The following is a 22,784-nucleotide window of genomic DNA, read 5'->3' as shown; positions in this document are numbered from 1 at the left end:
GGTTTGTGGGGGGTGATTTGAGAGCCCCGAATTTACACTGATGGGAAAGGGAGGTGGCTTGTGGTATTATTTTGTGTCCAGCATCTTGCCAAGTGAATGTTGAAAGACATCAGTTTTCTTGAAATTCTGTCCCAACCCTTTCATGTTTATGTGTTGTGTCCCAGAAAGCACAGATGAGCTGGAAGGTGAAATGCATTCATTTTATTTACTAGTGCTGCTATTTGCTGTTCATTCCTTCAGTATCCAGGCACCATTTTACAGTTCCCTCAAGTGTTGTATTATGGATCTACTTCTCTGGGTGGTCAAGTAAGAAAGTGGGATTGTTTTGAACATCTAGATGTTCCCAAGTAACCTAGCCATTTCCAAATTAGCCTGCTTGTACAATGAAATGAAACAAGCGAATGAGCAAAGCTCAGCTTGAGAGTGTGTGGCTTGTAGGCAAAATGGGGGGCTATTGTAGTTTACAAATGCTTAGTGGGATCTGCTTGATGTTTTACTGTATCACAGCTTTAAGGCAGCTCAGGATACTAAAGACGCCTGAGATGAGTAAAGTACAAGGCTCCATTACCACCCAGGATAATGGATTTTGTTGAATTAAAGCCAGAAAAATCCTTGCAGGTAAAACTGTATTAGTAACATTACATTTAGCATGTGAACTATTTTTTATCCATCTCCCTCTTCTCTAACAATATCATTGTCAGTGCAAACATTTTTTTAAAATGTAAAAAAACACTTGTTTTAATCCTGCATTTTATTTTACACACTGCCCACCTTCATTTACAATTTTTACATGCATTTGAATCAAGTTTATAGTTTAATTTCTCTGAGAATAAATGTCCTGTTTGGTTTATATAGTGGAAGGCTCTTCAGCAACTTAATGGGAAGAATAGATTTAATATGCTCATGGCGTGTCATATATAGATTCACACCTCCATCAAGTCATGCTTGTGGGCCTTATCACAACTACATAAAGTAGAGCAGGGAAAGAGGTCCTGGACTTGTATGTCATAACAAAAATTGTATAACACGCTGCATCCTGAATCTTTAATGATAACTTTTGACTTGTAAGAAAATTTCAGCAAGCTTTAAACAAAATAAAGATATGTTGTACTTGACCCTGTTTCATGCAATGAAATCAGTTATCTTGGGCATTGTTTTATTTCCTTTGTTTCAAATTTTCGTTGGAATGTGGTTTTATAGGTGAAGTTGGCAGTTTGAGCAGAAGCAAATCACTGTAAGTCCTGGACACGGAGCTGTCAGCAGTGTTTCAGCTGTGTGGTCAGACCTCATGGGAACGCATGTGTAGATTTTGATCCTGCAACCTTGGATGATTATATGACCTTTGCTGAGGGCCACAGAAAAGTGAACTATTTTTAGTTTAGTGGGGTCTAGATACAAAATAATTCAAGAATCAATTTGATGTCAGAAAATACAAAATATATGGAAGATGTGTACATATTATTTAAATGTGCTGTTTATTTAGCAAGCAAAGTTAATTACCTTTTTCTCAAATGCTGTCTTGAAAATGCCATTCTTGTTATAATGTTAAATATCTTGACTGGTATTTAAACTTTCATAAAACTTGCTTTATTCGGGATAAAACAAATTTTATCTAATTTCTCACTTTGGGATAGGATATTCCTTGTTTCTTCAAGTGACCTCAGAACATATTTCAGTTTTACATGCATGCTTCAAGTTCCATCCGGGTACTTAGAAAATATCTGGAGAGTCAACACTGTTTTCTACATTTCTCATGGGTTCATAGAAAAATTAGTACAATGTTTTTCAGAGTGTTGGTACCTAAAAGAAAACAAAATTTATCTTGGAAGTTTTAACATAAATCACTCAGTTGGCTTTTACTGGAATAAGTAAACTAGACTAGATGTATACTTGGGTGTTACTCTAAGCTGTACACACATGAAATTAGTTAATGATGAAAACAATATAGTTATAATTAACACCATCATTACACCTTTTCTTAATATACTCTTTTATAATTCTTAAAGTCATTTTACATTCTTTATCTGTCATCTTATATCCCCCCAAATTCTATCATGTGAGTAAAGGTAGTGCCATAATAATTATTTTACATAAGAGGAAAGAGGCTTGGGAGATTAGGCTTGTTCAATTTTGGGTTTGGTAAACAGTCTAATTGGGCCCAAATTCTACTCTCATGAGGCCAAAACTACCATATTAGAAAATTTAACAAATCATCTTGCTGATTGGAAGTTTAAAATGTCAAGTAAATAAAATCTGCATTAAATGTAGCTCATTTTATTTGAATATTTCGGGGGCCATGATATGTTCTTTGGTCACACTGAATTTCCAGATAGACTAAGTGCATTCTTTAGACATCTGCAAAAAAAAAAAAAAAGGGTTGACATAGAAATTATTTTGGAGAAAACCTGGGATTCACGATATTTCATAAAACAGAAACATTTGTCTGGGAAAAAATTAGAGCTTTGGTGGACTGATGTGGACTTATTTTATGGCTGAGTATTGTTTTATTTTTAATGGCATACAAGTTGAGGGGAGTGACAATTTCTTGCTGTGCTGTGTGTGTGTGTGCTTAGTCGCTCAGTCATGTCTGACTCTTTGTGACCCCATGGACTGTAGCCCGCCAGGTTCCTCCGTCCACAGGATTTTTCAGGCAAGGATGCTGGAGTGTGTTGCCATCTTCCTCCTCCAGGGGATCTTCCTGACCCAGTGATCGAACCTGTTTCCTTGTCTGTTGCATTGCAAGTGGAATGTGATGGCTTTACCCACTGAGCCATCAAGGAAGCCCTCTTCTGTGCTTAGGACCAAATTATTTGAAAAAACTTAGCCGCACCTCCTACCTATATGTCCATGTATCTATGTTAAGCATCTCTCAACCTCCATGTTCTTAAAAATTAAAATGATATTAAATCATAAATAAGTGTACATATGTTTAACAACCGTATGATATTTTCTGGACATTCATGTTTATGCTTTTCTGAGCCATCAAAAATTACTTTTCTCCAGAATTGTTCTAATTATTTGCCATCTCCCTTTCTTTGCTACTGTTGTAGGGGCGTACTTTGTCTGACTGTTTAGTAATTCAGTGCTGGCCAAAGAACAAAATATGCCATCTGAACTGTCATTCTACAATTGCGAAACATCCTTTATAATTAATTAGCTTGCAGTACAAGTGAGATCTATCATATTAAAGACATTCTGCTTTAAATCAGTATTCACCAATACAGTTAAATGTCCTTTTAAAGACTTTTTTTTCTTACATTTTAAACATAATATCCTCATTGTTAGAATAAAAAAAAATAAGGCAGAAATGTGTAAGAAAATCACCCATAATCTACTATCAAGAAGTAATTACTATTAGTACTTTGAAATACTTCCTTCTAGATTTTTTTTCTGTATGCCATTTCAGGTGGCATCTAGATTTTTTTCTATAAACACACTCAGGTATATAATTTCATGAATGGGGCCATACTCTGAGCACTGTTTTATAATTTTTTTTAAATTTTATTTAAAGTGGCCATCTTTCCATGTTAATGAAATATGCCTCTAGTAAATTTTTAATCTCTCTGTGCATTTATCTTGATGACTCAAGATATTTTCCTCCACTTTGGGGTCTTCATTCTTTGCTTTTAAATACAGGCAGCTCCTACTTCATTTACAGCAGCTGTGCTTCAAGCATTGTTTTTCAGGAAATATGAGATCTGTTATTCTGACTTGCCATTGCATCTCACAATGGATATTAAATTGACCTTGCTCTTCTTTTGTCATCTGATAAAGAATAAGTTTTGGGCCCAAGTCAGAGAAATCCCGGTTTGAATTGCTGAGAATTTCACCAGGTGCATGTCTAAGCAATAAGTACAGAAACAAAAATCTCTTCCAGATTTGCGTTACTTTTCCTCAGTATGGTAGGGGCACCCTATAGTCCTAACCTCTGTGAGCAACTTAAACCCTTCATAAAAATCATTTAAACAACAAACATTAGCTATCTCATGACTTAGACTAAACTCAGATATATTTTTGGCATCTGTATTTTTCTTACACCTGTATTAAGCTTTTAAATGAAAGCCCAGTCTTCTGGCTCTTCCCCTTTCAAAATATGAATGGTGGTTGGATTATTCTTATACTTTAAGTTTGAGCTTTAAATGTAACTTTTGGGAACTTCCCTGGTGGACCAGTGGTTAAGATTTTGCCTTCCAGTTCAGGGTGAGGGTTCAGTCTCTGGTAAGGAAGCTAAGATCTCACATGTCTCACAGCCAAACAAACAACGTAAAACAAAAGCAGTATTGAAACAAATTTGATAAAGACTTAAAAAAATGGTCCACATCAAAAAAAAAATTCTTAAAGAAAGATTAAAAAAATGTAATTCCTTGGAGAGGTTTCCTTTAGTATATCTTAAATCTCTGCTATTACTCTTGTACCCTCTCTATTTCCTTTATAGCACTGATCAAAGTTGTAAAGATAGAGCTACAGTGAAACCTAAGTATGAGGAAATAGTCTTTGTTCCCTTTCTTTGTTTGACATCTAAATTAAGATCATTTACTTCAGTGCTTTAATTCTGGAGTCAACTGCTGTTAAAACAGAGATGGAAGACCAAATGTGACTAGGTTTAGTTGACAGTGTCTGTTTAGAAAACTATTCATTGGTATTATTTTCAAGAAGGAAATTTTGCTGAGATCATTATGACTCTGAAAAAGCCTTGTGAGCTTGTGCTTCAGAAAAGAGGGTGATATTGTCATCATGCCTTCTGATCCAAACTGGAAATGTTCCCTTGGAAAATGCTACCCAGCATAACCACAGTGAAAATGTTCTCACCCACATCCCTTATCTGGCTCCTCCTTGTGCAGCATTTCATGGAGAGAGATACCTTCTAAAAATAAACATTTCATGGAGAGGTACTTTCCATGAAAGTACTGACCCATATTTAAGACCTGTAAACTATTCACAGGTCAGATATACCGAACTTTAGTATATTTTCCAAAACAAAAACTGTTTTTTTTTAATGCAATAATACTAATGAAAACAGCTAGATGGAATATTTTAAACGAGTCCCATTCTGTAAAATCTAGAGTATTGTGTCATTCCACCAGTAAAAGAATAGCAAGACAATAATTTTATATAAAAGACAATTGTTGTCCAGTTGCTCAGTCTGTTGTTAAGTCGTTCAGTCGTGTCTGACTCTGCGACCCTATGGACTGCAGCACGCCAGATTTCCCATCCTTCACCATCTCCTGGAGCTTGCTCAGACCATGTCCATTGAGCTGGTAATTTTATATAAAAACAGTAACCAATCTGGAGAGTTTATATTAAAAACCACCACTCTGAATTCACATGAGAATCCACATGATGGTAATTCTGCTAATTGGCACTGAGGAGACGGAGAGAAGGACTTAGGTGTTTTGAAGATGTTACAGATCTCAGACTTGTTTTCTTATGAATTTCTTAGATAATTCAGTTTGTAAAAATGGGAACTCTGGAATTACTGGAGTGTCTTCTCCATCATCTGCTCCCTCGGGTTACCTAGACCTGGAGGAAGAAATTCCTCCTATTCCATTGGTTAGTCTTTGTCTCCTGCATCTCTTAAGTAGGAATTTAAGTGGTTGTTAACTAACCACAAAGTGGAATTTTAATTTCAGAGAGCGTATGATTTTTTTGCTGTATTAATGAAGACACTTAAATTATGACTTAGTTTTATTTTAAAAGCACTTCGTTTAACAAAACTATCTAAAAAGTTTAGTGAAAGTGAAAGTGAAGTTGCCCAGTTGTGTCCAACTCTTTGCGACCCCATGGACTGTAGCCTACCTGGCTCCTCTGTCCATGGGATTTTCCAGGCAATAGTACTGGGGTGGATTGCCATTTCCTTCTCCAGGGGATCTTCCCAACCCAGAGATCGAACCCAGGTCTCCCGCATTGTAGACAGACGCTTTACCATCTGAGCCACCAGGGAAGTCCTAGCCAGATGCCTGAGACATAATTATCAGTCATTAAAAATAAACTGTAGCTTTAAAAAAAAATGAAGTAAAAAGGACGCCTTACCCCTAGTTGATTTTACGCAGAAGGAGCATTTGAGCCATCTTGCTCTCTTCTTCGCTAGACTGTCCACATGAGGGGCACCTCAGGGTGCAGGGCCACACTCTGAAGCAGGAGAGGAAAATAGCCTGCCATAAGGGAAATTGATTCTTACACGACTGTGCAACCTTCAGGTTTTTTTTTTACTCTATGAATTGAAAAGAGCCCAGTTTCAAAAAGCATGCGTAAACTTGCCTGATTCACATGAATGCTCTTATCTGGACAGGTGTAGCTACACACATTGTCCAATCTTCTTTTATTTACAAAAAAATTTATTTGTATATTTTTGGTGTGCAGGGTCTTTGCCAGGGGGACATTTGTTTCTAGTTATGAAGAGTAGGGACTACTCTCTAGTTGCAGTGAGCAGGTTTCTCACTGCGGTGGCTTCTCCTGTGGAAGACAGGATCTAGGGCTCATGTGCTTTATTAGTTGTGGCAGGTGGGCTCCCTAGCACAGGCTCAATAGTTATGGTACGCTGGCTTAGCTGTTCCGGCACACATGGGATCTTACCCAACCAGGGATGGAACTTGTGTCTCCTACATTGGCAGGCAGGTTCTTTACCACTGAGCCACCAGAGAAGCCAGTGTCCAATCTTTTTTAAGTAATGGTGTATGATTTTATATTTTAACATTTTTCACTATGTTTACGTTTTTTGAAATCAAACCTGAATGACTTAGCCAAGACCGCCTGATCACAGTAAAGAGACAAGATTAATATTTCTAGCTCAGTTCAGTTCAGTCACTCAGTCATGTCTGACATTTTGCAACCCCATGGACTGCAGCACACCAGGCTTACCTGTCCATCACCAACTCCCGGAGCTTGCACAAACTCATGTCCGTGGAGGTGGTGATGCCATCCAACCATCTCATCCTCTGTCATCCCCTTCTCCTCCTGCCTTCTATCTTTCCCAGCATCAGGGTATTTTCCAATGAGTTGGCTCTTCTCACCAGGTGGCCAAAGTATTGGAGTTTCAGCTTCGGCATCAGTTCTTTCAGTGGATATTCAGGATTGATTTCCTTTAGAATTGACTCGTTTGATCTTCTTATAGTCCAAGGGACTCTCAAGAGTCTTCTCCAACATCACAGTTCAAAAGCATCAATTCTTCAGCGTTCAGCTTTCTTTATGGTTCAACTCTCACATGCATACTACACTGCTGGAAATACCAAAGCTTTGACTATACAGACCTTTGTCAGCAAAGCAATGTCTCTGCATTTTAATATGCTGTCTAGGTTAGTCATAGTTTTTCTTCAAAGGAGCAAGGGTCTTTTAATTTCATGGCTACAGTCACCATTTGCAGTGATTTTGGAGTCCCCCAAAATAAAGTCTGTCATTGTTTCCATTGTTTCCCCATCTATTTGCCATGAAATGATAGGACCGGATAAATTAATCTTCGTTTTTTGAATGCTGAGTTTTAAGCCAACTTTTTCACTCTCCTCTTTCACTTTCATCTTTGCATTCTGCCATAAAGGTGGTGTCATCTTCATATCTGAGGTTATTGATATTTCTCCTGGAAATCTTGATTCCAGCTTGTGCTTCATCCAGCTCGGCATTTCGCATGATGTACTCTGCATATAAGTTAAAGAAGCAGGGTGACAATATACAGCCTTGGCGCACTCCTTTCCCAATTTGGAACCAGTCTGTTGTTACATGTCCAATTCTAACTGTTGCTTTTTTACCTGCATATATATGTTTCAGGAGGCAGGTAGGGTGGTCTGCTAGTCACTGGCCATTTGCTTATTGTACTTCCATGGATATTTGTATGGTTTGAAAACATTAACTGTCCAAATTTATTTTATATAGTCCACCTGCTTTGAAATATTGATTTTGACTGTATAGTCAACTGTAATGTAAGGGGCATTGATCCATTCTTGGTTCACATAGTGCCATCACTAACCACATTCTTGATGTCCTCAAATGTTGTTTTCCTAACAAGAGGATCTTTATGACAGGGAATAGCTGATGAAATAGTAGAAAAGCATTTTGTTTAGGAGATAGTCATTTTGCGAAAGAGCACTTTCCCTTGGGTCAATCTGAATTTTTTTTCAGACTTGATGCTGACTCAGTTCTGTTCTTTAGAAGAATTGGGGACATCTTTCGTTATCGAGTTTCCTCTATAATTCAAGTAAACCAGTTTATTCCAATAACAAATGGAATAGTCTTGACCCTCTTAAAACAAGAATATCTAAAATGGTCAGGATATAACAAGTATAAACAGAAAACTTACTTTTACAACTTACTTTTCAAAATTATCCAGAAAAGAACTAAATTCTTTGAATACCTATTATGTATTTATTATGGGTTTCCCTGGTACCTCATATGGTAAAGAATCCACCTGCAATACAGGAGACCCTGGTTCAATTCCTGAGATTGGAAGATCCCCTGGAGAAGGGATGGGCTACCCACTCCAGTATTCTTGGGCTTTCTTGGTGGCTCAGATGGCAAAGAATCTATCTGCAGTGTGGGAGACCTGGGTTTGATACCTGGGTTGGGAACATCCCCTGGAGGAGGGCATGGCAACCCACTCCAATATTCTTGCCTGGAGAATCCCATGGACAGAGGAGCCTGGTGAGTTATAGTCCCTTTGTATAGGAGATGATCAGGACATTCTTTGTTCTTTTTGTTTCAGTTCAGTTTGTCGCTCAATCCTGTCTGACTCTTTGTGACCCCATGAACTGCAGCAAGCCAGGCCTCCCTTTACATCACCAGCTCCCGGAGTTCACCCAAACCCATATCCATCGAGTTGGTGATGCCATCCAACCGTCTCATCCTCTGTCATCTCCTGCTCTTCCTGCCCTCAATCTTTCCCAGCATCAGGGTCTTTTCAAATGAGTAAGCACTTCGCATCAGGTGGCCAAAGTATTGCAGTTTCAACTTCAACATCAGTCTTTCCAGTGAACACCCAGGACTGATCTCCTTTAGGATGGCCTAGTTGGATCTCCTTGTAGTCCAAGGGACTCTCAAGAGTCTTCTCCAAACCACAGTTTAAAAACATCAATTCTTCTGTGCTCACCTTTCTTTATAGTCCAACTGTCACATCCCTACATGACCACTGGAAAAACCATAGCCTTGACTAGACAGACCTTTGTTGGTAAAGTAATAATGTCTCTGCTTTTGAATATGCTGTCTAGGTTGGTAATAACTTTCCTTCCAAGAGGTAAGCATTTTTTAATTTCATGGCTGCAATCACCATCTGCAGTGATTTTGGAGCCCAGAAAAATAAAGTCAGCCACTGTTTCCACTGTTTTCCCATCTTTTTGCCATGAAGTGATAGGACCAGATGCCATGATCTTAGTTTTCTGAATGTTGAGCTTTAAGCCAACGTTTTCACTCTCCTCTTTCACTTTCATCAAGAGGCTCTTTAGTTCTTCACTTTCTGCCATAAGGGTAGTGTCATCTGCATATCTGAGATTATAGATATTTCTCCCAGCAATCTTGATTCCAGCTTGTGCTTCCCCCAGCCCAGCGTTTCTTAGGATGTACTCTGCATATAAGTTAAATAAGCAGGGTGACAATATACAGCCTTGGCGTACTCCTTTTCCTGTTTGGAACCAGTCTGTTGTTTCATGTCCAGTTCTAACTGTTGCATCCTGACCTGCATACAGGTTTCTCAAGAGGCAAGTCAGATGGTCTGGTATTCCCATCTCTTTCAGAATTTTCCACAGTTTATTGTGATCCACACAATCAAAGGCTTTGGTATAGTTAGTAAAGCATAAATAGATGTTTTTCTGGAACTCTCTTGCTTTTTTGGTGATCCAGCAGATGTTGGCAATTTGATGTCTGGTTCCTCTGCCTTTTCTAAAACCAGCTTGAACATCAGGAAGTTCACAGTTCATGTATTGCTGGAGCCTTGCTTGTAGAATTTTAAGCATCACTTTACTAGTGTGTGAGATGAGTGCAATTGTGCAGTAGTCTGAGCATTCTTTGGCATTGCCTTCCTTCGGGATTGAAATGAAAACTGACCTTTTCCAGTCCTGTGGCCACTGCTGAGTTTTCCAAATTTGCTGGCATATTGAGTGTGGCACTTTCACAGCATCATCTTTCAGGATTTGAAATAGCTCCACTGGAATTCCATCGCCTCCACTAGCTTTGTTCATAGCAGTGCTTCCTAAGGCCCACTTGACTTCACATTCCAGGATGCCTGGCTCTAGGTGAGTGATCACACCATTGTGATTATCTGGGTCATGAAGATCTTTTTTGTATAGTTCTTCTGTGTATTCTTAATATCTTCTGCTTCTGTTAGGTACATACCATTTCTGTCCTTTATCAAGACCATCTCTGCATGAAATGTTCCCTTGGTATCTCTAATTTTCTTGAAGAGATCTCTAGTCTTTCCCATTCTATTGTTTTCCTCTATTTCTTTGCATTGATTGCTGAGGAAGGCTTTCTTATCTCTCCTTGCTATTCTTTAGAACTCTGCATTCAAATGGGTATATCTTTCCTTTTCTCCTTTGCTTTTTGCTTCTCTTCTTTTCACAGCTGTTTGTAACGGCTCCTCAGACAGCCATTTTGTGTTTTTGCATTTCTTTTTCTTGGAGATGGTCTTGATCCCTGTCTCCTGTACAATGTCACAAACCTCCATCCATAGTTCATCAGGCACTCTGTCTATCAGATCTAGGCCCTTAAATATATTTCTCGTTTCCACTGTATAGTCATAAGGGATTTGATTTAGGTCATACCTGAATGGTATAGTGTTTTTCTCCACCTTCTTCAATTTCAGTCTGAATTTGGCAATAAGGAGTTCATGATCCGAGCCGCAGTCAGCTCCCAGTCTTGTTCTGCTGACTGTATAGAGCTTCTCCATCTTTGGCTGCAAAGAATATAATCAATCTGATTTCAGTGTCAACCATCTGGTGATGTCCATGTGTAGAGTCTTCTCTTGAGTTGTTGGAAGAGGGTGTTTGCTATGACCAGTGCATTTTCTTGGCAAGCACTGCCAAGCATTTTCTTTGCCCTGCTTCATTCTGTCTTCTAAGGCCAAATTTGCCTGTTACTCCAGGTGTTCCTTGACTTCCTACTTTTGCATTCCAGTACGCTATGATGAAAAGGACATCTTTTTTGGGTGTTTGTTCTAGAAGGTCTTGTAGGTCTTCATAGAACTGTTCAACTTCAGCTTCTTCAGCGTTACTGGTTGGGGCATAGACTTGGATTACTGTGATATTGAATCATTTGCCTTGGAAATGAACAGAGATCATTCTGTTGTTTTTGAGATTACATCTAAGTACTGCATTTTGGACTCTTTTGTTGACTGTGATAGCTACTCCATTTCTTCTAAGGGATTCCTGCCTGCAGTAGTAGATGTAATGGTCATCTGAGTTAAATTCACCCATTCCAGTCCATCTTAGTTCACTGATTCCCAGAATGTCGACGTTCACTCTTGTCATCTCCTGTTTGACCACTTCGAATTTGTCTTGATTCATGGACCTAACATTCCAGGTTACTATGCAATATTGCTCTTTATAGCATCGAACTCTGCTTCCATCACTGGTCCCATTCACAGCTGGGTGTTGTTATCACTTTGGCTCCATCCCTTCATTCTTTCTGGAGTTATTTCTCCACTGATCTCCAGTAGCTTATTGGGTACCTACTGACCCAGGGAGTTCCCCTTTCAGTATCCTGTCTTTTTGCCTTTTCATACTGTTCATGGGGTTCTCAGGCAGGAATACTGAAGTGGTTTGCCATTCCCTTCTCCAGTGGACCACATTCTGTCAGACCTCATTGTCAGTTTCATTGATTTAGACAAGGCTGTAGTCCGTCTTTTTGTTTAGAGCTTGTTATCTTTTGGTCATAAATTCTACTAAGGTTTGGTAGACATTTTGTGATTGGTTTGTTCCACAGTATGGTAAAAAGTCTGCCTGCAGTCTGCTTGCAGGAGACCTGGGTTCAATCCCTAGACTGGAAAGATCCCCTGGAGAAAGGAACAGCTACCCACTCCAGTATTCTTGCTTGGTGAATCCCATGAACAGAGGAGACTGGTAGGGTACAAACCATGGGGTCGCAAAGAGTCGGACACAACTGAGCAACTTTCCCTTTTACTATGAAGGCTCATTCCTAGATCAGGTGAGGATTATGTACTAAATCTAGACTGTGTGTGCATACTCAGGTGCTCCATCACTCTAACTCTTTGTGACCCCGTGGACCATAGCCTGCCAGGCTTCTCTGTCCATGGGATTTCCCAGGCCAGAATACTGGAGTGGGTTGCCACTTCCTTCTCCAGGGGACCTTCTTGATCAAACCTGCATCTCCGGCATTGGCAGGCAGATTTTTTACCACTGTGCCAACTTGAGAAGCAGCTTTCATTTCGCTACCCCTAGTTATTTCCCAGTTAAGTCTTGATTTTGTTCTTTAGAGAAGCATTCAGTTTTCATTAATATAGAAGCTGAAATGAGTTTGACCCAGTAGGTGTGCATTTGATGAAAATGAACTATCTATGTGAAATCTAATGCTGTTGATCTGGTTTGGGGGCAGTCACAGTGTCATTTCAGCCAGACGATGTATAACTTCAGGTGTTTCCTCCCTGCTCCATCAATTATTTGTTTTATCTCTTACATAATTAGTAAGCAAAGGCATTTTTCACAATAACTAATATATATTTAATACTTTATTTTACAAGTTACAAAGGACTTTTCATACTTTAAATTTTCACAAGCATGTAAGATAGTAAGAGAAGATAGTACGTATTATGTTACATTGTATTATATTATGTTACATTATTTTATGTTATATCATTTATAATCATTCTCAGGATAAAGTTCAGATTGTCTACCTGTGTCCAGCGTAACCTCACCACTGAGTGAAACTATGAGATGCAAATCCAGATTTCCTTACTTCAGAATTCCTTTGTTCTATGAGATGTGGCCCCACACAACCAAATGATCCATCAGTAATGTGAATCAGAGCCCAAGAACTATGACATGATCTGACCTGCACTCTAAGTCCTAACTCAGGCGCTAAGGAAATTTAGGTCACTTGGTTATCCTCACTGAGTCCTTCCTTTCATATATAATCAGTGGGTGTGTATCTGTATATGGGAAGAACTTTGGGCAGGGGTTTTAGAGGGATGGGGGATGAAAAGTTTCCACATGTGTATCATTACCGTCATCACCAATGCCACAAAAGCCTGATTGAAGGTCCCCGAAATAGCAAGCATTCATAGACTTCCAATTGTTATCCCTGGTCCTTGTCCAAAAGCAACTTCTGTTTTTTATGAGGAACAGGGGCCAAATTTAATAGAATATTAGCACATGTAACACTGAGATGGAATTCATAAATAGCACTGCTGTTTTCAGCACAAGTCTTTGTTTTTGTGAAGTGACCACAGTGGCTTCTAGCTAATTGGCCTGAATTGTTAACGCACATGTTGATGAGGATGGTTTTGAATCCTCATAGTATTCAATCCTGTCTTTCTTCTCTGAAGATGTGTTTCATTTGCTAAGCCAAATATGGTGTTTAGCTTAATAAATAGAGGTTATGAGGCACATTAGTCTACTTTATGAACAAAATTCAGGTTAAAAAAAAAGCCACTAAGAAATTTCTTTCAGAACACATTTGACTTTAATGTTAGTTGTTGCATCGGGGTTTGTGTTTGTTTTCCTACGCTTCCTAGATGCCAAGCATTGCCCAAAAGTTGTTGCATGCATACAACAACACTCTTTGAAGAAGGTAATAGTATCCCTATTTTATTCATCCCTCAACTAAGGTTTATTGATGTAAAGTAATTTAATACTGAAGATTAACTAATAACAGATGGAACTAGATTCTGAACTCAAGTCTTCCTGACTCCAATGTCATATTACCTAATGAGCTAAACTTCTTCCTTCTTGCAGTGAAAACTTGTTTGTGCTCCTGAAACTTAAATAAAGAAAGGGCAAATGTATTTTAATGTTATTATATTTTAAATATAAATATTTATTTATAATTTAAATATAAATAAGTATTAATCGAGACCCAGTTCTTGCTAAGTAAGGATAGTAACACTCTGCTAAAATTGACACCCAAGAACAAAGTCCACACAGCCATAGTTTCTTCAATGAGGAATGAAAACAAAGGGTTGAATGAACTCCAGTCCTAAAACCATTTGGAGTTTTTGTTTCGATAACTCTTAGGAGATCATTTGTGAGTTACGTGTATTTGACAACATAATCTGGGATTCTCTCTTTAAAACATATTTAAATAGGTATTAAATATATTTTAATAAAAGAATATTCTCTAGTTTTCCTTTCTACTTTTTTGAAGCAATAAAAACCCCAGAAAACTTTGTATGCTATGTTTTTTTACAATTCTGTAAACTGTGAAATTTTCTTTTTCTCTGAAGAGATTGAGAGAGCAGTTTTACAAGAATTTCATTTCTGGAAAAAATCCTCAATTGTGAAAAGGACTGAGCAGTACAAATCCCAGAATTTAATACTATGAAGAGCATATTCCTGTACTCTTATAGTTTCCAAGGTTCTAAATTCATGCAACTTAAAACTTATTTTGTTTCAGTTTTTTGCTTGTACTGAATAGCTGGAGTTTTGACAAGAGTAAGTTTGGATGAAAGAAGGTTGAAACCTTGATTTGCCTGTCCTTGTATATAGGTGAGATATATCTGATAAATTATTTGTGGCCTATGCCAATCATTGAATGTAATGAAACTCCAGAGTATGTTGTAGGGAAAGTTTCAGTGACTTAGGAAAACATGTAAGATACGTCTTTTAAATTAGAAGAAAAAAAGAGTTCAAAAATCAAAAAATGGAATTTAATATCAGTTTTGTGAAAAGGGAAAAAATTCCATAAACATATATATATTTTGTAAGTGCAAATCAAAATAGTAACAGGAATTAGGGGTGGGAGGTGGGAGGGGGGTTCAGGAATGGGAACTCATGTACACCCATGGCACATTCATGTCAATGTATGGCAAAACCAATACAGTATTGTAAAGTAAAATAAAGTAAAAAAAAAAAATAGTAACAGGAATTACATCTGGGTAGTAACTTTGGGGCTTCCCAGGAGGCGCTAGTGATAAAGAATCTGCCTGCCAATGCAAGAGACATAAAGAGGTGTGGGTTAGATCCCTGGGTTGGGAAGATCCCCTGGAGGTGGGCATGACAACCCACTCCAGTATTCTTGCCTAGGAAATCTTCTGTGGACAGAGGAGCTTGGCAGGGTACAGCCCATAGGCTTGCATAAAGTCTGACTACACAGCTGAATTAACTTAGCACACTAGTAACTGCAGATGGTGATTGCAGCCATGAAATTAAAAGACACTTGCTCCTTGGAAGAAAAGTTATAACCAACCTAGACAGCATATTAAAAAGCAAAGACATTACTTTGTAAACAAAGGTCCATCTAGTCAAAGCTATGGTCTTTCCAGTAGTTATGTATAGATGTCAGAGTTGGACTATAAAGAAAGCTGAGCGTCGAAGAACTGATGCCTTTGAACTGATGTTAGAGAAGACTCTTGAGAGTCCCTTGGACTGCAAGGAGATCCAACCAGTCAATCTTAAAGGAAATCAGTCCTGAATATTCATTGGAAGGACCGATGGTGAAGCTGAAGCTCCAATATTTTGGCCACTTGATGTGAAGAACTGTCTCATTGGAAAAGACCCTGATGCTGGGAAAGATTGAAGGCAGGAGGAGAAGGGGACAACAGAGGATGAGATGGTTGGATGGCATTACCAACTTGATGGATATGAGTTTGAGTAAGCTCTGGCAGTTAATGATGGATATGGAGGCCTGGCATGCTGCAGTCCATGGGGTTGCAAAGAGTCAGACATGACTGAGCGACTGAACTGAACTGAACTTCATGAGAAATTTCTTTGTTGGTTTTTTTTTATGATTTCCAAATTTACTAAAATACAGTTTACTTATTTATCTGGTAAAATGTGGTGAATATTTTTAAAAGAAAAATTTGGTCATCCACATTTCTAAATCATCCACAAATCCAAATAATTAGCTGTCCAGAGTGACTTTGCAGGGCTTCGGAAATATAGAAGTTCTGCTCTCTCTGGATCAGAGGCTCCAAATTGGCTTCTATTGACACCACAATGTCCCTGGTGAACCAGGGACATAAAGGAAAGGCTGGGAGGATGGGATCGTCCTGGCTTTCTAAGCACACACTCATACACACACAGACACAGATACCCACTGAATGTCATCCTAAAGTTTTGAGAAAAAGATCCTTTCACAAAATTGTTTGAGAACCCAATGATATAATTAATATTATGTGTGCCAAAATATCTAATTTCTTTAAAAACTAATTTTTAAAAAAATTTTCCCTTGGATATTCATCATCTTACTTTCATCAGCCTCTAGTGGTTTTAGTTCACAGTGTTTATCTGAATCAGATAAAACTCCAAGCTTAACACCATGTGATTCATTTTCACTGAAGACCTCAAATAAGGTTTATATGATGAGAGAGCATAAATGCACACAAATTCTTCAGAATTTTGACCTTTTTTCCCTTTAGGAAGTAAACACAGTTACCTCCACCATAAAGGATCTGCTTACACTTTTGCTGCCCCCTCTGTAATTTAGATGAAGTGAAATTTTTCCATTCTTTGGTCTAATAATAATGATAATGCTGGAATGACAATGCTGCTGATGGCAGTTCACACTTTGAGGGTGGAGGTCTGGAGTTGCACAGCTCCAGGGAACATTGTGAATGACGCCTCCTAGAGTTGTGCAGGGGAACAATACTGAATGGGCACCTGTTGTGTGCCCTGTGAGGTTCTGAATACTTTGCAAATATAACACCTCGGCTGTGGGTACTATTGTACCCCTTTCTTACTCCTGTAGTTGAGGAAACTAAGACAGAGAAATGTTCAACCAGCTAACAAATGATTTTCTGAATGGTTCCTAAGTGTTTGTCTTTATACTAGGTATATGGGATAAAGATGAGGTTCTTATTCTCTAAAGGCTTATAAAGTAGTTAAAGAGAGAGATCTATAAACAAGAGTTATCAGTAAAATAAGAGTTAACAGTTGTAATGGTATGGCTTTCCTATTCAGCCACCAAAGGACATAGCCTCCAAAAAACAAAAAGGAATACCTTAACCTTTGTCATCAAGATACAGAGTCTTATTTTAGCTGAACTGTGTTTGATCTTTACTAAAGAAATAAAAACAGAATGTGAAAGACTTTTAGTGACTATTTCCTGTTTCTTTCTGTTACACATAGTAATACTTACCTCTGATCATATATTTTAACACTACCTGACCAAACCCATCTAATTGATATCTTAAGCTAACTTAAGATCTTATTTCTTATGTGAGTTACTAACCAGAGTTAATCATCTGGTCAACCTGTGTAATTAGAAAGTAGGGATGTATTAGAACATTTTGAATTAAAACAGAACCTTAATATACTCTTCAAACCAAATGCAAATGAGTATTCTTTGAATTTGCAGCCATAATTTTAATACAAAGAAAAATCATGTTTAAAAATAAATCTGACACCTACGATGTATTCTTCTAATGTATATGTGTGGAGGAGTGAAGAGTGGGGAACATAGAAAGATGAGTAAGACTCAATCCCAAAGGTATGCAGTAAGCATTTAGGCACTAAAATTATGCTGAGAGACTCAGAGCCTTCATCAGAACATAAGAATGTTTGAAACTGGGTATCAAACATGTGAAAATCTATACAAGAAAACTGAGAAACATCCATCAAGGAACATAAATGAAGAAAATGAGTAAATTCATGATGATTAAAGATTGAATTTATTCATCTGAAAATGGAGGAGAGGCATTGTAATCTGCCTTTTCAAAAGGAATGTCATAGTGACATGGAATATCACTATATATATGGTGACCCCTTTACATGGAATATCTATACATATAGTGACCCCTTTCCAAAGAATAGTGCAGACTATGAATTTTTAAAATAAAGCAAAACAAAATCACATAAACAATTGCTTTGCAGCATGAATAATTTGCTATGTTTTGAATTTTAATATACTAACTTTATCACTTGGGATGTATGAGAAAACAGTGTAAGACTGAGGTAAGAATGACTTGTTAAATCCTGAAGAGAAAATTATGAATGGCTTCCTACAGTTTTTTCCCCTTTGAACCTTTCCTGGCATGTGAATATAATCAGGCCACATACATGCACAGTAAGTATTGGAAAACATGTTAGATACATTGATTTCAGCTACAGTCAAGGAACTCTTTCCTGATTATTCTTTCTGTATTTAATACAGAAAAACATCACTGAGAAAGTGAGGGAAAACAGAAATCCAGAAGGGGAAAGGTAACTGAGTATTTAATTAGAGTATTGATCCTGATCCACCTGCCTTTGGTGTTTTTCCTTCTTTGAGCTGTGATTATCAGTACTCCAACCTCTATATTAAATAATCTGTAAACTCTCTCTCTCTCTCTATGTAGTCAGATGCCACTGAGGCAGAGACCTACAAGAGCCTAGCAAATCTCTTAAACTTTATTTCTTTTTAAGTAAAAGGAAAATCTTGTGCTGGTTTATCTATAAGAACAACCCTTCCAGTTGTGATATGTTTATGGCCTTCTGAGTGTCCATCACATTTGCCATCCATCCTGTGTCATAATAAACGCTTCCCAAGGTAATAAAACAATATTGGCTTTTTGTTATTTTTCTATTTCACTGTGTATGTGTGTGTATGTGATGTTGCCGTTCAGTTTAGCAAAAAGGTCATTAAATACAAGTCATACAAATAAAAAGGCATACAGCATAGTATATGCAGGGCTAATTAGATAGTCCAGTTAATTAAAGTGTTGACTTTACTTTTTCTTGGCTTCAGCCCAGAGTCTGTATCCTCCGTAAGTGCTGATGTTCAAGCACAAGGTGAATGACTGATTGACAGAGGTATTATTAAGAGGTTTCCTAGGTTTTATAAGGGGCTGTATTAGATTATATTCAAGGATTCTTTCCACCCAACATTTTAAACCTATCGAAGTAGACCCTCAGGGCAGGAGCATTCTCTTTCCTACAGAATATTTGCTCTTGTGCCTTCAGGAAGTCACTTTCTAGAGTGCCCCTTGGGGAAGCCAGCTTGCCATATGTGTGACATTTTAATCAAAGTATGAATGTAGCTGGGACTTCCCAGATGGCGCTCGTGGTAAAGAACATGCCTGCCCATGCAGGAGATGTAAGAGACATGGGTTTGATCCCTGGGTCGAGAAGATCCCCTGGAGGAGGACATGGCAGCCCACTCCAGTATTTTTACCTGGAGAATCCCATGGACAGAGGAGCCTGGCGGACTACAGTCCATAGGGCCAAGAAGAGTCAGACACAGGTGAAGCAACCGTCACGCACGCACACATGAACATAGCTCTGCTTGATAGAAAAACATCAAATGAATGGATACAGGATTGTCCTTTTCATTCCCTCCCATTTCTCAGGACAGATTTTACTGTTGTATATCAGGTCAGTAGAATTTCTCACAAAATCAGAGAATTCTTTCACTTGAAAAATACTCTCTTCTTATAGTCTTTGTCTTGATACAAAGTTCACATAGCCCAGCTGTAATTTTTTTTTTAGGATAGGGCTGTGTGCCACAGTGTGAAAACACAAAACTGGGACTCAGAAATCCTGGGTTTAATCTTTGTTCCGCCACCAACCAGCTGTATGACATGAGCAGGCATCCTGTCCATTCTTGATTTTTGTTTTTGCAACTGTGAAAAGAGAAAAAAAATACCTTTTGTTTTCTTGTTGCTCCTTTTGCAAGAAAAATAACTAAGTGTTCGAAAGGGTCTTTGCCTTCAGATGCGTAGGTATATTTGCAAACTGATGAAGGAATTCTCTTTTGAAATCCAGAGTCCTTTTATTTGCCTGTGGTAGAGATTACAGTTATTTATGGACCTGGCTTTTTTCTCCATTTAGCCTCCAAGGAGACAAAGGAAGACAAGGGAAGTGAAGTAAGGAGAAGGCGAGAAAAAGAGGGAGAAATAAAATCTAAGAAAAGGAATAGAATTGCAGATGGCTCAAAAATGCATGTTAACATAATATTTAAATTTATAACATACAGCTATAAAAAGTAAAGCTGCATAAAATTGCCTTGACTGGTTGGAATATAGTGAAAATGCGAGGAAAGAACATTGCAGAAGGCTTGTGCTATAAACATTTTCAACAACGTTACAGATAAAAAATTTTAATGATGTGGAAAGATATTTAGAATGTATTTAGTGAAAATCTAGATTTAAAAACACTATGTTGAAAATATGTTCACATATGCATAGGAAAAGAGACATGAAGGAAATATTAAAATGCAAAAAGTGTTTAGGTGGTAGAAGTGTAAATGAATTTTATTTTTGAATTTTTGTTGATAAGGTTTCCTAGGTTTTTTCCACTGAACATGTATTGCTTGGCGAATAAGATAAGAAGCAAACAAAAATAACTTTTTTGTTTTTGTTTTGTGTTCTTTGGTTTAATTTGTTTTGCTTTTCCTAGTTTCCTAATGTGAAAGCTCCAGTGACAGACTCAAGACGTTTCTCTTTTACTGAGATATGGTTGATTTCTAATGTTGTGTTAGTTTCAGGTGTACAACCAAATGACTCAGGTGTGTGTGTGTGTGTGTGTGTGTGTGTGTGTGTGTGCGCGTGCATGCTCAGTCGCTCGGGGCCGAGCTGTAGTAATGTGTGTGTGCGTGCTAAGTTGCTTCAGTCGTGTCCGGCTCTTTGAGACCCCATGGACTATAGCCCATCAGGCTTGTCTGTGCACAGGATTCTCCAGGCAAGAATACTGGAGTGGGTTGCCATTTCCTCTTCCAGGGAACTTCCCCACCCAGGGATCGAATCTGTTTCTGTTACATCTCCTGCATTGGCAAGTGGGTTCTTTGCCACTGGTGCCACCTGGGAAGCCTCTTTTATATAATTGTTTGTATCTGTTAATACGATACTCCTAGTTTATCCCTGCCCCATGCCTCCCCCTTTTGGTAACCATAAGTTTGTTTTCTATGTTTTTCAGTATGTTTTTGTTTTATGTATAAATTCATTTGTATTTTTTTGATTCCATATATAAGTGATATAATTATTCACCTTTCTCTGTCTTACTTACTTCACTGAGTAATATTCTCTAGGTCCAGCCATGATGCTGCAAATGGCAATGTTTCTTTTATGGCTAATATTCCATTGTGTGTGTGTATGTATATATATATATATGCAATATTTTCTTAAGTCAGTCATCTATCAGTGGGCACTTGGGTTGTTTCCATGTCTTGGGTATTGTAAATAGTACTGCTGTAAACAATCAGATGTATGTATCTTTTTGAATTAGAGTTCATCTTTTCCAGATATAAACCCAGGAGTGGGATTGTTGTATCATATAATAGTTCTGTTTTTAGATTTTTAAGGAACCTCCATACAGTTCTCCATAGTGGCTGTACCAGTTAACATTCCTACCAACAATACAGGAAGCTTCCCTTTTTCCCACACCTTCTCCGGGATTTATTGTTTGTAGATTTTTTGATGATGGCCATTCTAACTGGTGTGAGATAATAACTCATTGTAGTTTTGATTTTCATTTCCCAAATAATTCATGATGTTGAGCATCTTTCCATGTGCTTGTCAGTCATCTGTGTCTTCTTTGGAAAAATGTCTATTAAGTCTTCTGTACTGGGTTGTTTGTTTTCTGATCTTGAGCTGTATAAGTTGTTTGTATATTTTGGATATTAACCCTTGAGTTGCATCATTTCCAAATATTTATCCCATTACATAGGCAGCTTTTTCATTTTATTTATAATTTCCTTTGCTTTGCAAAAGCTTTTAATTTTAGTTGCTGCTGCTGCTGCTAAGTCGCTTCAGTCGTGTCCTACTCTGTGCGACCCCATAGACGACAGCCCACCAGGCTGCCCCGTCCCTGGGATTCTCCAGGCAAGAACAATGGAGTGGGTTGCCATTTCCTTCTCCAATGCATGAAAATGAAAAGTGAAAGTGAGGTCGCTCAGTCGTGTCCGACTCTTCGCGACTGCAGCCTTCCAGGCTTTTCCATCCATGGTATTTTCCAGGCAAGAGTACTGGAGTGGGATGCCATTGCCTTCTCCATTAATTCTAGTTAGGTCCTGTTTGTTTATTTTTGTTCTTATTTCTTTTGCCTTGGTGGACTGCTCTAAGAAAATTTGGCCACCTGATGTGAAGAGCTGACTCATTTGAAATGACCCTGATGCTGGGAAAGATTGAGGGCAGGAGGAGAAGGGGATGACAGAGGATGAGATGGTTGGATGGCATCATCTACTCAATGGACATGGGTTTGGGTGGACTCCAGGAGTTGGTGATGGACAGGGAGGCCTGGCGTGCTGCGATTCACGGGGTCGCAAAGAGTCGGACACAACTGAATGACTGAACTGAACTGAACTGAACCATTTTATTGTGTCTGCTCGAGCATCCCCTACCCCATCTACCCCCTTTCAACGTCTTTCCTCAGTTAGCTTCTCTGTTACTTATCCCAGATACCTAGTATGTAAGACCCAGCAATTTGATGAATCTTTCACTGGCAGAGTAGTCCTGTGCTCAGTTCTCCCTTTGTCTGAATTTCTATCACACTTGTGATTACTACCACACTGTTTAGTGCATAATTGTTCTCCTTGTTTAAATGTTCTCAGTTTGTCTCCATATCTATATTGAAAAGCTCTTGAAGAATGTATAGTTCTCCTCCATTTTCCAAAAGTGGAGTGAAGCCTCTGTTTTATGAGTGCATTTTGTATGCTGTGTACTATGCTTCTCATCTCACTTAAGCCTGTTAACTCTTCTGTTAACTTGGTATTAATATCCTCAT

At 38.3% G+C, this 22,784-nt stretch overlaps 1 protein-coding gene across 2 annotated transcripts in view; it reads left to right on the top strand.

Moving 5' to 3' along the window:
• The window catches only part of JAKMIP2 (janus kinase and microtubule interacting protein 2), a 199,880-nt gene that overhangs the window by 1,187 nt on the left and 175,909 nt on the right, over window positions 1–22,784 (top strand). The window lies entirely within an intron of this gene.

Source organism: Ovis canadensis, chromosome 5 (genome assembly GCF_042477335.2).
Source record: "Ovis canadensis isolate MfBH-ARS-UI-01 breed Bighorn chromosome 5, ARS-UI_OviCan_v2, whole genome shotgun sequence".
Taxonomy (NCBI): domain Eukaryota; kingdom Metazoa; phylum Chordata; class Mammalia; order Artiodactyla; family Bovidae; genus Ovis; species Ovis canadensis.
This window is presented reverse-complemented; position numbering and strand designations above follow the sequence as displayed.